This window comes from Corvus moneduloides, chromosome 2, assembly GCF_009650955.1.
Source record: "Corvus moneduloides isolate bCorMon1 chromosome 2, bCorMon1.pri, whole genome shotgun sequence".
NCBI classification, from domain to species: domain Eukaryota; kingdom Metazoa; phylum Chordata; class Aves; order Passeriformes; family Corvidae; genus Corvus; species Corvus moneduloides.
The window spans coordinates 27,572,343-27,584,651 of NC_045477.1; positions in this window are offsets into that span (position 1 = coordinate 27,572,343).

Genomic DNA, 12,309 nt, shown 5'->3' on the forward strand with positions numbered 1-12,309 from the left:
CCCTGCTTGATAAGTAGGAGCAACATGTGCAGATGGAGCACAGCCTCAGGCAGCAAATTCATGGAGTTACTCCAGAGAAATGCTGCTCACAGGAAAAAATACCCCCAGCGTCTGTTTTGGAGCAGAGGAAAATTTGAATGGGGAGTAATATTCCAGCTAAAGATGTGCATGCCTCAAATTGGTGGTTAGCCTCCTTCCTTGCAGTATTTCTCTGGCAGAGGGAGGATTCCTATTTAATACCATTTCCCAGACCAAAACATAGGCCCTGAAGAGAGGAAGAAGCATGTTTTGGTAACAGAGGGACTTGCTGGCAGGGCCAGGAGTGGATATTTTGGAAGCCCTGCCTATTGATGGGGTGGGAAGGGAAAGTGAGTCTGGATGGTACTGGGACACTTCAGAAATCAAATAGAAGGATGCAGGTTTTTAAAAAAACCACACAGATGAACCAGGGAACTGATAGAGAGGTTGTTTCATCTTCTTACAAGCAGGTCTGACTTCAAACTGCAGCAGCATGCTGGCAGAACTTGCAGTGGGGCTGTGTTATGGCCATGTTTAGGAGGTTCTATAAGTATAATTTGTAACTTCTTGCAGTACTCAATTGCAATATAAACCTTGGTAAATGTGCTCTTCTGTTACTGTGTGCTACATGTGGCTCTCCTCAGCACTTCATGGTGTGAACTGTGGCCTTCAGAATGCTCAGCCAGAATTTGTTGACTGGTTAGAAATAAAAGGTTTCTGTATGGATACAATTGCAACTGCAGTTACAAGTTTCAGTTGACCAGGACTTGAATTTTTGTTTTAATTGAAGTACCAGAACATTAAGTTAAAAAAAAAAGGGAAATTTCTTTTGTGAATAGGAGTGCATTTATTAGCAATGTGATACTTGACAAAAGTGCCTTGCTGTGAAACTGCTTGTGAAGTTATGACTTTTAATTCCAGAGCAGCAGCTTTTACTTTGAAGGTGCTTGCTGCCTGATTACTGGTTTTACTTACTGCTAATAAAGAATAGATGAATAGTGAAGGGGTCTCTAGTTCACCTCAGGGATTATTTGACTGATTTGCAGTATTATAATACCAGATCACCATCAGAGAGTTTATGTCACTACTGCCAAAAGGCCCAGACCCCAGACTTCATGGAAAAGTATTGTTACAATGCACTATACTGGTCTATACTTGAATAAGAGAAAAACTACAGAAAAACCAATTTAAACCTGTTGTTTGTTTGGTTGGTTTTTTATTACTGTTCTTCAGGCTGTTGCAGGCATGCTTGATAGATTGTAAGCCATGTTTAATTTGTGAGAGGGACCATCTCAGAGGAGGAGGTTCATTTCTATATATATTGCATTGTAATATGCCACAAATAGGCTGCAGTGTAATAGCACTGGCTCGTGACACTACCTGAAAGAGTCTGACAGCCTCAGTGGCTGAATTTCATATCCATTGACATGCCACTACTTTTAAAAATTGTACCAGAGGAGTGAGAAACTGCAGAAAAGTGTTTAAGGTTCATGTGGCCAGAGCTGACTGAAAGGTGGTGGTGCCCACACTGCATCTTGAGGAGAGGATTTCTGTGCATGGGTCATTTTAGAGAGGGCCTGGTGTGCTACTGAGCAGCAGCACAGGGCCCTTCAATCCCCTGCCACTCTCACTGCATAATGATGTGAAGTAAGTGTCAATTAAACGTTACCTCCAAATGATGTGAATGAAGTGGCAAGTTAAACCTTGCCTCCAAATTTAATCGGGCTCCATAGCAACCTAACATACTTTTTAAATTTTTCCAGTGGTTTAATTTCCTTTTTATTTCCGTAGCAATGGATTCTTGAGAATCCAGACATGCCAGAGTGCTGGCAGATTACCTAGACTTTAACCAAATCTTCATTCTCACAGTATTGAGTGAGCAGAGAACACAAGCGCTGAGTAAACAAGGTGTAACTGCTCTATAAATGTTGTAAACAAATATGTAAAGAGCGGGTTTTAATGTATGGAGGACCCTTATTACTTATTTAATTTTTTATTATATACTTATTATATTTTTAAAGAGCTAAAATCTTACTTTCATTATATAGTTGCCATTTTCATTTTTCTTCAGGTAGGTGCTGGTTGTAGCCTGGCTCCCAGGTATCACCTGGAGATTCCTGTCATAGGTGATAAGAACAGCAAAATGTAGGTAAGACTGTTATTCAGGCTAATGTTTTACTTCCTATGTTCCAAAGTGAAGATAATTTTTTAAAAAAAATCTTGTGAAATATTGCACAGACTCACAACAATATTTTTCTTTCACAAAAGGGTATTTATATAAATTCCTTTCTTTAAAAAGATGCATTGAAGCAAGCCTAGGGGTTTATTTTGGCTGAGGGTTCCTGACATACAGCCACCTAAAATAAGCTGCTTATGGCATTTCACAGAGTGTTGTGTCCCGTGCCGGGAGTTACTGTGAGTTGAGGCAGCTCCCGGTGTCAGTGCCTGGCTGCAAAACCTATCTGGGGCTCTTCTGCTCGTTGGCACTTTGGCTTGGGTTATCTGGGACCCTAACTCAGCTTCTGGTTAACCTTTACAGCCTTGCTTCTTATCCCAAATGGCTAGAAATATGACAAAAATACCAGGAATTTCTTCCAAGCCCAGTGGAGACATTTCACCCTTTCTTGTGGCTCTGTGATAACAACGTGGGTCCATTCTTGCAGGCTGCTCAAGTCGTCTCTGCTCTGTCAGGCTGGGTGTTAGCGACTCTTCAGCCGAAGGTCTGCAGGGGTCAGGGTGGAGACGTCTCCTGCAGGGGTAAGAAGTCTTTGCATTTTCGGTCTTCCACTCTCACGTGAAGCTGGGTGACCCGCTTGTCCTAGCTTTTGTTTTTTCCGTGTCTCTGCACGCGGCAGGAAGTCCTGCTGCCAGGCAGGAGCAGAGGTTCGGGGGAAAAGTTGGACTCAGAGGCCAGAGCTTTATCGCAGAACGATTCACGTCTTTCAAGCACATTCAGTCCACGCTCTTAACCATTTTTCTCCAATGATCTTTGGTTGGGTAAAGTTATTATCAGCCCCATGAACTTCAAGGATTCTGTCATTTCCAAATGAAATTGACTCCAAACCATTTAGGAGCCAGAATTAGAAAACCAGTCACCACTGAGACTGTGCTGGTGACCATACACCTGAGACTGGTTCAGCCAGGAGGCATCCAGGGGTCTGGAAGCTGGCTTTGGACTATCCACATGAGAACCTGTAGGATATGAAACAGAGTGCTCCATGGTTTGGTATATTGTGATGTGTCTCTAAAAGCCTAATATCCCAACAGGAAGAAATTTTGAGGAAGACAGATAGGAGAAAAGCTTAGTGGAGAAAAAACACATTTTCAAATAGCAAAAATTCTTTAGGAGGAATATGTTAGACCGACAAAGAGCTGTGTATACAAGAGAGATGATAGCTTCAGCTAAAAGCCGCTGTAATGAGCTCACCCTAAATAAATATTTCTGACAAGGAAAGCTTCTGTTTTCAATTTCTCACTTTAGAGAGACATGGGCTCTACAGGCAAGACGTAGAAAGGAGGCAGGCATTTAGAAGCCCGTTTTAAGGCTTAGATAAGTCATTCTCCTTTGATTTCATCTCTGATTAATTGTCTCAATGAATGAGCAATGACTCATTCCACTTGTGCATGTCTGCTGTGTTCTTTGGGTGAATCCCTGAGTCATTCTCTATTGCTGCCTGCCACCTCTCATACGCAGCACCCACCTGTTCAGCAGCTGCGTGTGCCCCTCTGGGCCAGTGACATGTGCCACCCCTGCCATGAGCCTCATCGTAAGAATTGTATTAATTTCAGGGCAGAGAGAGGCCTGAAGGGACTCAAATTGTAAATGTCTGTAAGGAGGGCAGCTTGTTAAAAGCTGTAAGGGAGATTAACTATGTATTATTGCAGAAGTGTGTTTTCTAAAACTCTTAACCTCCACTCTTCCCCCACTTTGCTCTTCAGGCTGCTGCAAAGCTCAGGAAGGCACCCCAAGGAAGTTTTTCATACTCAATTCACATTCGGAAGTGAATTCCCTCTGTGGCTGGGGAATTTGCTTCAGAATATGGATTGAGTATGTCAGGAAGTACATCAGGGGACTGGGCTGTAACAATTTTTTAGTTTAGGATTGGAGGATGATGATACACCTGAGCTGGTAGGGGGTGGAGAAAGACATGCATCACATTCATTTTCCAATGATAAATTCCAATATAGATTTTTAATTTTTTTTTTTTTCTCCTTCTTGTTGGCTGGTTGGTTTTTCCCTGTCAGCCAGCTTCGCTCGAGCAGCAGACACGTGCCTGTATCCCGGGGGTGCCCCGCGGAGCGGCGCGGGGCGCTCAGGACCGCGGACAGCGCCGGGACCCGCCCGGCTCTCGGCGGGGACAGCCCGGCACCCCCGGGACACCGGCCGGGCCCGCGGGGGCTGCCGTGGTCACACGGCCGGGCTGGGAGGTGTGCGCGTGTGTGTGGGACGTTTGGGTGTTGCACACATCCTTTAATTAAGAGAGCTAATTAACTCTTTTAAGAGCTCTCTCATTTGATGGAGAAATCTCCAAAATATGAGGCAGAGACGCTGCGGGGGTGGTTAACCAGCAAGGAGATCGGAAGGGATGTTCCATGTGATCCCGGCCTGAATGGAAGGCTCTAGAGGGAGAGCCTGTTTTCCAGGAGCTATTCCCACCAGTCATTCTGAAGATAGCCTCTTTCTTCAGCTCCAGATGAAGCCTCATGTCCGACCTTCTCAGGGCTTTTCTTGTACCTGTCACCTGTACAAATACTGTACTGTACAGTACAATATCTGTACAAAAACTACTCAGTGATCCTTGTGGCTTCCTAACAACTCAGGGTATTCTGTGATGCCCACAGCTATGGCACATGTGTAGCGGTTCCATAGCCACAAAAGGTTAATTCCATTTCATGCAATCCTTTCACTCTGAGAGTCTCATAAGGACCAATTAATTTGCCTCTCAGCACGAGAGGAGAAAAATATTTTAACCCCAGTTTTATTTGACAGAGACCTGAAAAGAGAAGGAAAGAGGAGAAAATGGAAATAGTCACGCAGGCAAGTCCCTCTTTTTGGGTCGTGCTATTCTGTGCCCATTCAAGCTCACCTCTATACTTCTTGTGAAGCAGTTTTTCTGGCAGCATGGGCTCACAAGGATTTCATTGCTTCTTCCTCAAGAATCACAGACAAGCAGTCTCCAGGCAAATCCTCTTTAGCAGACAGCTGCACAGAAGGGATAACTCAGGTCTAGGACTATAATAGAACAAATACGAGAAAAAGAGCTCTCCCACCTCAGCTCCCACCTTACATCCAGTGGATGCTGATCAAAACCCATGAGGGACTTGTTTCCAGCCAGATGAGACCCCTCAAAAGGCTGTGCTTACCTGGATGTTGGTTTTGAACAGTAGGTTCCCCCTTCTTCTGTGTTCAGTGTGAGCTTCCTGCCCTGTTTCAGGCTCTTTGCTCCCTGGAGCCTGTGACCACATTATGAATCTTGCAGCACTCTTTGGGCAGTGTTTTAACATGTAACTTCTAATCCCCTTGACGTGTGGTAGAAGAAAAATGGGTAGGCCATGCTGCGTGGGCTCCTGTGCAGATGCTTGCACCAAAGAGTGCCATAGCAGTGTGTGAAAGAAAGTATCAGGAGAGTGTATAACTAAGGATAGAGAGGTCATGACTGGATCAGTCTGACCAGGGAAATGCCAGTGGAAGAAACGAATACACAGACGACTTTTCTTGGTCTGTCTGTGAAAGCTCTGACTGGGGTATGTGCTCTGCTGTGCTGGTGCCCCCAGTCAAAGAGGACTCAGCTGCCTCCTTCTAGTATAGCCCCTCTGGCTGGAGAGAAGAAGGGTGAGGGGTTTTGGAGGTTGGCTTGAAAGCCTGAGTTGTTTTAAGTGGTCTTTGACTCCTAGGAGAATGAAAGGTCCCTTCAATAGTAGAAAAACAGATGGAGAGGAAAAGCTGCTGTGAGATGGGATTAAAGGAAAGAGGGGTCATACTATGGAGCAGCATGACCCAGGCTGGGAGGTCTCCTGGCGTGGATGAATCATCATTATCATCCTCAGGAATAAAAAGGTGCTGTTGATGGTGGACGACCGGGAGATCAGGAACCCACCCACCCAGGATGGCCTGGGGCTTAGTGGCCATCCTTTATTCTCCCTCCTCTCCCACGGGCCCCAACCCTCACAGCCTCTGCTTGCTCCCCCCTCCACTTGCCCCCTGCTAGCCTCCTTGCCACACTCCTCTGCAGGGGCTGCTGTGCAGCTGCATTGGTTTCATCCCCATCCTCTCCCTCTTTAAATGCAGACCCCTATGTCTGTGGCAGCTGTCCTGGCTTTTCCAGAGGGTGCTCTGCCCTGCAGGACAAGGGCCAGTACCCACCATCTCTGGGCACCTCTTGCCATGGGGGGTGTCAAATCGCAGACCTGCACCCAGCCTGGCCTTCCAGCAGCTCCTCTCTGGTTTCCCATGTGCGCTGGGATGCTGGTGGTGCAGAAGGCCTAGGGACAGCATTTCCATCCTCCCCAGGAGCCTGTGTCCCTGTGGTGGAGGGGGGGTAAGCCCAGCCAGCTGTGAGTGCTTGCTGGCAGCCAGAGGGTGGCACATTGTGTACACAAGAGCGTGTGAAATCAGTCAAACTTCACAAACAAGGATAAGAACAGAGCTAGGATGTAATCAGCGCTCAAATATAGCAATTCAAGGTTTCCTGAGAGTGAGACAAGCGAAACAGCGGGGCAGAACAGGTGTCACAGTCCCTGTGGCTTTCGCTTCCCCTTACCTTGGCTTCTCAGCAGTGAAGCTGGTGCTGGCCACAGGGCCAAATTTAGACTTCAGACAGTAAAACAGCCTGTCACAGGCAGCACTGTTGCTGTGCAGGACAGGAGTCTTACTGTGCCATGTCCAGTGCCAAGCAAGTCCCTCAGCTCTGGCAGAGCACCCACCTCATCCCCATCTCCATTGCTGCCTCTGCTGCTGCTACAAAAACAGCTAAGCATGATCCCAGCTGGCTCAAGAACCAAGAGTTGAGGGGCTGTGCCCCTCTTCTTGGCTTCTCTGACAGGTCTGGCCACAGCTTTCACATGGTGGGAAGATTGGCTTGGTGAGGCATGACATGGGCCAGGGTGGTTCCAGTCTCTCTCAGTCCCTGGAAGATGTTATGGGGAAGGTTGCCACTGGCCAGCAGTGCATTTCTTCACCTCTCCCTGGGGAGAAGAGCTACACTATGGCAAAGTGAAGCAGAGAAATACATCGCCTCCCTGGTGGGCTTTGGCTTTCTGAGCTAACATGGGGCTAACAGGGGTTTTGCTTGTGTTTCCCACTCATAAATTCCTCCTTCTCTGAGCCCCAAGGAGCTGTAAGAGATGGGCTCATGCTCCCGGGCTGTCCCAGACATGGCTCTGCATGAAGAGAGCCACCAGTAGCTCTCTGTAGGCTTGGCCATGGCTTGGGATGAGCTACCTGTGTGTCAGACATGGTCTGGGGAAATGGAAAGGGAAAACTCTGAACCCAGGGCCAGGCTTAGAGCTCTCCTAGGGCTGGATCTAGGCAAAAGCTAGGCTGTGCTCAAGTAGGGACCACCAGAACATCAGCAGTCCCAGGAGAAGACCCTTTCTGTTGAAGGCATTGCACATGCTTGGCTTCCCCACTGTCACAACAGCAGCGTGGGTGGCAGGTTCTGCGGCCATTGTGGCCATCCTGTTGCCCTGGGGGAGAGGTCAGGTTTCCTGGGGAGTTAGAGCCACAAGGGAAAATGCTCAGGAGCAGGAATCTCCTGGTTGCAGTAAAGCCAGGACACATGGGGGCTGTCAGCACCCCGTGAAGCACATCCCTCTCCTGACCTGCTCCACCACCTGGGCTGGCTGCTTTTGACCCCGGGGGGAGGCACAGCAGGGCTTGTGGCTGGAAACAGCTGCTCTCTCGATACCCTTTTCTGACTCAAACAGCAGCTTTGTGAGAGGACACAGCAGCTAAAATGGGATGAGGTTGGAGGACCAGGTGCAGCCTTCATGAAAGCTTTCACAGTGTCCCAGGTGTTGATAATGATAATAAAAGGAGAGAGAAACTGGCTGTATCCTCCTGCCCATGCACTTGGACTTTGCACTTGCACTTAGCCAAGTGTCTAAAGCAGGTTTTTCCTGGGGTGTGTGAGGGAGTGGGCCCTGTGGATACCCCCTTTCTGCAAGATGCTTTGGTCCCCATCTTCCTCCTCCTCTCCCCTCATGCCAGTAGGCAGCGTGGGAAGTGAAGCTGCCTCTCTGCACCTGAGAAAAGGAATTTGTCCCACTGCTTTCCTGCACTCCTACACCCCACAGAACCACTCCTGTCTCTGATTTTGTGCTCTGACCTGAGCACCAGCAGGTAGGTGGGGGCCATGGCCAGCATGAAGCCCATGCCAGAGGACTCTGCTCCATCTCCATCCATCCCTGTAAGTGTGGTGAGCTGCAGGGTTTGACACAGGCGAATTGATCCACACCCAGATGGCCTGGCTCATTTGGGTGAGGGTCTCTAAGCAGGTGTTGTACGATGCCTTCAAACCTCCCAGCTCCTTGGGAAGTTGGGGGGAACTTGCAAGCAAAATACCACACACCAGAAAAATCCCCCATGTGCTGCTGTTTCCCTGGTCCAGCCTGGTGGTAGACCAGGATCCCAGCACCAGCTGGGCACCTGCTGCTGGAGTGATGTCCTGCAACAAGGTCTGTGGCTCATGCAGCACCTGCTCCATGCACAGCTCTTCAGTGCTGTTTCCCAGCTCTGAGTCCAGTCCTGTGTGTGCCCAGTGCCACCCACAGCCTGAGCTGCTCATCCCCATCCCATCCTGGGGATCCTGGGGCTGCTGGGTGTCTGCGTGGGGATGTTCCCATCCACCCTGGAGGAGCAATGTGTGGATGAACCTGGTTACCAGCTTAGGAAGGTTCTGAGCTGTTCACAGTCCACCTCAGTAACTGATCTGAAAAATCAGTGTGTGGTCCCCAGAGGTGCTTGCTCCTTTGGGAATGCAGAATAGCCCAATGTGTGATCCTACCAAAAGGTTCCTGTGGTGCCAGGAGGGTTTGTGCTCCATGTCTGAGTGACAGAGCACAGGGGATGGGGTGAGTAACTTGTTCCTTGGCCAATGCCCCTGTTTTGCAAAATGAAAGGGCTCTTTGAAGGGAAGTCAGAGCTTTTCATGGAGTTTGGCAGCAGTGGATGGCAGATATGGTGCATCTGATGGAGTTCACAGTGCTGGCTGAGCCTCTTGACTGCTTTGTCCCATGCTGGGTGACAGTCCCTCCATGTTCCTGGCTGGACCAGCACACGAGACCCCAGGAGCTGCCTCTCAGCTTTGCAGGGGAGCCAGCACTCGTGCTGAGTCCCTCTCTGAGAGCTCTGCAGTGCAAAATGCCTGAGAAGCAGTGATCCCTGTGAGGCAGCATCACTCTGGAGACACAGCAGCGAGGTCAGACTAAACATCAGCTGTGCGCCAGGTTGTTGACATTTTGTCCTGGACGAAAAGATCCTGAAAAGGCCTTGAGGAAGCAGTGAGGTGAGGCTCCGTGCCAGGATGGGACCCTTTCCCCAGCCACAGACCTTCTGGAGAGGCCCTGGTTGTGAGCTTCCAGCTGCTTGCAGTGCTTGCTGCCCCAGTGTGCATCCCCAGGCTTGCGTGACTTGGGCATTTATCCCAGAAAGGGGAAAAAAATCCCTAAGGTGGTGCTGCAGCTCCAGAGTCACACCATGTTTCGGGATGCTGCAGAAGCTGTGTCCCAAAGAGGCAGTGATGGCACTAACCCCTCTCCTGGGCACTGGTGTCCCAGGCTATGCCTGCACTGCTCAGGACGGGCACCTGGCTCTGCCCGTGTCCTCCGGCATCACTCCTGTGGCACAGCCTGCTCGGGAGCTTGCTGGGCCAGGTGCTGCTGGCCTGGAAAATTAGGACTATCACTTAAAGTGGGCCAAAGATAATAAAGAACGGGGTTTAGTGAGCTGCTGTTTGCCGTTCCCAGGCAGGAAGGGGTTAGTCCAGTTGTAAAAGCATGGGGAGACACTGGGGAGAAACTGCACATGGTGCTTTCAAAAAAGTGTCCCTCCAGCCACGCTCATTACCAGCCTCAACCCAAATCAACCTCCTCTTTAGGCTCACTAATCTCAGTCACTGACAGGGAAGCCTGATCAAATATTCCTGTCCATTTCTACCCCTTTGCCTGCTTTCCATGGCAGAACTTCTCCCCTTTTACCACAGCAGGCAGGACTCTCTGGGCTTCGCTCCTTCTTAAACATACAGCACTGGAACCAACAAGTAAAGTCTGTATGTCCTGGCACTAGGCAAGGAAGGTTCTAATATCTATTTTAGTGATCTTTAGGCTAAACACCACAAGGCAGAATGGATAGAAAGAAAAAAAGTACCTACAAGCCTATATCCATACACCGTGTCTGCAGATTACCTTAGAAAAGACCTTTTTAAAAACCTCCAAATGTCCAAATCAGGTTTGTTTTTATTTTGTCACTTTTTGGCTGACTCAGCTGAACATTCTGCTGGGTTTGTGAGATGATGGCATTTGCTCTGCAGCAGGCATTCCAGGCTGCAGTCAGAGGGTTTATGAATTTTCTAAATGTGTATTTGCTTATCCTTTATTTTTTGCCTTCGGAGATTTGCCAGATAGGGGTTCAAGCCCTGTGGTTCTACAGTTCTGTAAGTTGGTGGGCAAGATTTTGGAAGTTTCAGCAGAAATTGCTGGCATAAATTAGCCCATTTCATTCTGTCTCCAACTTGAGAACTTCTTTTTTCTTGGAAAAGCAGCATTAAACCAGAAAGGAGAGTTGCCTTTCTAGCCCGTCATGCGAGAGGAAGGAGGGAGGACAGTTGCTTTGTTTGTTTCTTTAGAAGCAGATACAAATACCTGCAACTTTGGCAGACTTGGGGTTCTTTTTTTTTTTTTCATTATGTTTAGGAAATTAGATCTCGGTTCTTCTCTTTTTCCTGGAAGACTTTTGACACAATTCAAGCAAGGGGGAAAAACAAGAACAACCAAGAGGCTCAGAAATATTTAAGTCTAACAAACAATTCAAAACATCCATGGTTTATGTTGGTTCCTTTTAGCAGCTGTTTGTCTCCAGATGTCTGGCAAGAGGTCACAAGAAGCACTTTAAGTGAAAATTCAAAGAGTGGTCACTGCTTCAGCTAGCAATGGACAAGGTTTCCATCTCTGTTTATCTGACCATCTTCCTGTGGGAAACAGGAGACAGGAGATCTTGGGGTAAGCAGATTATGCAAGGAGAACTCAATTCAAGGTTTAACAACAAATATATATTTTAAAACCTATATTTTATAAAAATCGAACCCAAGCCCCATCTTGTCTACCAAGGGGGTTTTATAAACAAGAAAGCAAAAGCCCTACAACATCTAAAACTTGCCAGAGCCACAAATTGCCCGTGACCTTTTGGAAATCACAAGAGTCTGTCACCCCTTGTCTTTGTCTGTGGTAGTAATGTTGCAAAGGGCTGGCTGACTCCACGGAAAGAGCCCTTTTCCCACCTGGGGAGGACACTTCAGCTGAGCTGACTTGGCTTGTCCCTTGGGAAAGACTGAAATTTGCTTTAGAAAACCTTGTGCCTGTTGGATCACTGGCTTTGCCCAGCTGAGGAGCTTTTGCAAAATATGAGTGGAGCTTTAGATGCTCAAACTTTGGGGGGAAAAGGGAGATAGCTGCATTGCTGCTCCTGGTCTTGGAAAAAAGAGGCAATTCAATTGCATGTAGTTGCATTTGTGTGCAGCTGGGCTCAGGGCCATGCCTATAATTTTATTTATTAATTTACTCTCTAGAATAAAAAGTCAAATCCTCCTTATGTGGCTTGGAAAGTAGTAAGAGTAGGATGAACAGAGGTTAACTGGATGTGACCTTTCAAAAAAATTGTCTGCCAGCAGGAAAACAAATGCTAAAGGAAAAATAATAAGGTTTAAAAAAGTGAAATATTTAAAATTTAAAAAAAAGAAAGGGAAATCCCCATGAGTTACACAGTTTGGGCCATCAGATAATATCCTCAAAGTTTATTCTTTGGTTGAAGACAACCCTGTTCTTTCTGGCTCTTTCTCTGGGCAGTCATGAGAAGATGCCCAGGACCTGTGATGTGCCTGGCCACGCTGTGTATCTGTCCTGGAGCAATCAGCCGGCATGATCCAGAGCTGAGCCCAGGTTAAAAAAACAACAGCTTTTTTAGCCTTGAGAAACAGAGCACCTCATTCCCCTGGCCCTCTCCTGCATCTTCCCAAAGGGACTGAGAGACTTCTGTGGGCTGTGCAGGCTCCCTGTTGCATTGCCTGATCCTCAGGA